The sequence below is a fragment of the Brassica napus genome, assembly GCF_020379485.1.
Source record: "Brassica napus cultivar Da-Ae chromosome A2 unlocalized genomic scaffold, Da-Ae chrA02_Random_24, whole genome shotgun sequence".
Taxonomy (NCBI): domain Eukaryota; kingdom Viridiplantae; phylum Streptophyta; class Magnoliopsida; order Brassicales; family Brassicaceae; genus Brassica; species Brassica napus.
Window position 1 is genome coordinate 19,815 of NW_026013944.1, and position 3,090 is coordinate 22,904.

Genomic DNA, 3,090 nt, shown 5'->3' on the forward strand with positions numbered 1-3,090 from the left:
AGGACTAGTTCTACAGGACATATTCTTATCTTATCTAATATATGATTTGACTATCTTTAGTTTAATACTATAATTTTATCCTGAGCTAAATACGTAATTATCAGAAACAAAAATATACAAGCAAATGACGGTTTCTTGGTATTTGATTTAATCTTTTTTTTTCAACACGTATTTGATTTAATCTAATAAGCTTTTTTAGCCTATATGTCACTATCTTCATTTTAGCTTGTTTCCTCAAATTATATGTAGTTGTTTTCCCATGTGTGTATGTGCGGTGTCGGGATCAGCTTAGCAGAGTGGCTTGCGAAAGTCTCCAAAATCACAGTTGACATTTAATATTTGATTTATGTAATAAAGTATATAATAAAACATGTTTAAAAATGTGAAAAGAGAATGTGTACCGTGGACCTGGCATGGGGCATCAAATTGGAAGAATGATGTTTCATATATTTTATGTTGTTAGATATTTTTAACAAATATCAATACATAAGTAAATGGACCATTTAGGGAAAAGGTTAGTTTGTGACAGCTTGTTTTCTGTTAAATTTCAAATGGACGCTTTTTTGAGCTGGATAGATAATCAAGAAGGGGAATTTGTTTTATATATATGCGAGGAGCAACTAGACAATGACAAGTCTTGCTTTGATTCTGTCAACATTAACCTGAGAGGATCCCAAAGGCCTCTTTCATGTATGTAATTCACATGTGATTTTGCACCAGCTGAACGCAAACATTTCCAGAAGCCAACTTGTCTCCTGTTGAAAAGTTGAACCCTTCTTCTTCATGTACCCCACTCCTCCACCTAATTAATATATACCTATCGACTCTCTTCATCTCCACCATTCTTCACCGACAGACAGAAATATCATCATCTGTATCTTACATTGGCTGTTTTTATTCTTCTGCAAGAAACCAGAGAAAAGAAAAAAAAAACAAATTTAGGGATGGGTTTCTTAGAGTTATTGGAAGTGGCTTCGATGCCTATAGTCCAAGTTCTCCTAATCAGCGTCCTTGGTGCTTTCTTGGCAACCGATTACTGCTCTCTTCTCTCGGCTGATACCCGAAGATCCGTAAATAAGGTACATCCTCCCTCCTCCTCCCTGCCCTTTTTTATAACCATTCATGCATGCACTAATAATTAATGAACATATTTATATATATCATTTGCAGCTCGTCTTCGTGGTCTTCACCCCCTGCATCATGTTTGCCAATCTTGCCCAGACTGTCACATTGCAGGACATTATTTCATGGTACGCATCGTCCTTCTCCATGAGAAACCTATTTTGTGGCGTATAATTCTTTTTATATTTCAAACCAATCAAGTTTAATTATTTTCAGGTGGTTCATGCCTATAAATGTTGGAATCACCTTTCTAGTAGGAGGTATTCTTGGATGGTTGGTTGTCAAGCTGCTCAACCCAAACCCCAACTTCATGGTCTCATAATCGCGACATGTGCCTCAGGTAACATTAATTTTGCAAAATCTATAACAAAGGAGATTCTTACGAAATCTAACGTGAATGAATGATATATATATATATAGGCAATATGGGAAACCTTATGCTTATTCTGGTCCCTGCCATTTGTGATGAGGAAGGCAGTCCTTTTGGGAATCGAAGTGTCTGCAGATCCATTGGACTATCCTACGCATCTTTCTCTATGGCCGTAAGTCAAAACCAAACATATATCATCATTTCTGATCAGAGTTTTGTAATGATAATAGTGACTTTCTTTTTTGGGCGCCGGGGGTCTCATGCAGCTCGGGGGTTTCTATATTTGGACATACAGTTACCAACTTGTGAGAAGCTCTGCTACGCAGTTCAGAGCTCTTGAAGCCGCCGGTTTGGCCAAGTCTCCCAACAAGGAAATCGACTCTGATCCCCGGACTCTTCTCCTGAAGCCGCAACAAAACCAAGACCTTGAAATCCAAGTGAAAGAAAAGGTGTCTACGGGGACATACATCAAAGACTTGCTCCATCAGATTCTTGAGGAACTCTTTGCGCCACCCACTATTGGTGCCGTAAGTAAAAATAATTAAGAAATCATTTCTCAAATCAATACTAAAAAAAAAGATGCATGATTTCATATGTTTTGTTGCATTCAGATTCTTGGTTTCGTCTTCGGAGCAACCAATTGGCTGAGGAATCTTATAATCGGGGAGAATGCCCCGTTACGAGTCATCCAAGATTCAGTGAAACTACTTGGGTATGAACTTGCTTGCGAGCACGTCTTTTAGACATCACGAATAACTAAATATAATTAAGTTGATTTGGCACTGGCAGGGACGGCACAATACCTTGCATCACACTCATACTTGGGGGCAACCTGATTCAGGGTCTGCGTTCCTCAGCCGTGAAAACGTCAGTGATTGTGGGAGTGATCTGTGTGAGGTATATCATCCTTCCCGTGGTGGGTGTAGGGGTGGTTCAATTAGCATGGAATTTAGGTTATCTTCCTCCGGACCCTCTCTTCCGATACGTTCTCATGCTTCAGTTCACACTTCCACCTGCCATGAATATCAGTAATTTTCCTCAAACCCTTTTTTTTAATATATTAACAGAGAAAATAATCAATCAATCAAATCATTTCATGTTGTGGATTGCAGGTACAATGGCACAGCTGTTCGACGTCGCTCAAGATGAGTGCTCGGTCATCTTTTTGTGGACCTATTTGGTTGCATCCTTAGCCCTCACCGTGTGGTCAACCATATTCCTCTCTATTCTCTCCTGAATCTGCAAATGGTTGTATTACTTGTATTGGGTATATTAAGTACTATGTTTGGTTTGTTTGAGTACCAGTGTATTCATGTTGCAAAATAAAACAGAGAAAGAAGACCTAAAAGAAGTCTTGTCTCTGTTTTCTTTTCTTTTCTTTTTTTCTAAAAATGAGGTCCCATAGAGAGAGAGAGAACCCAAGTAGGAGGAGAGGCGTGTTGAAGTTGAGCACATAATAAAGAAAGAAATGTGCGCGCGGTTGGATCTTCCAATGTTACTTTGCTGCTAGTGTTCGCCCCTTTTCACTAATTTCAGAAACTTCTACGCACTTTTCCTCCCCGCCTTAACTATATCGTTCTGTAATTTTTTTTTTACAT

General features: G+C 38.8%; 1 pseudogene; it reads left to right on the forward strand.

Annotated features, from left to right (window-relative positions):
• The first annotated feature begins 830 nt into the window (after nucleotides 1-830).
• On the forward strand, nucleotides 831-2,758 carry LOC125594002 (annotated as a pseudogene).
• The last annotated feature ends 332 nt before the right edge of the window (nucleotides 2,759-3,090 follow it).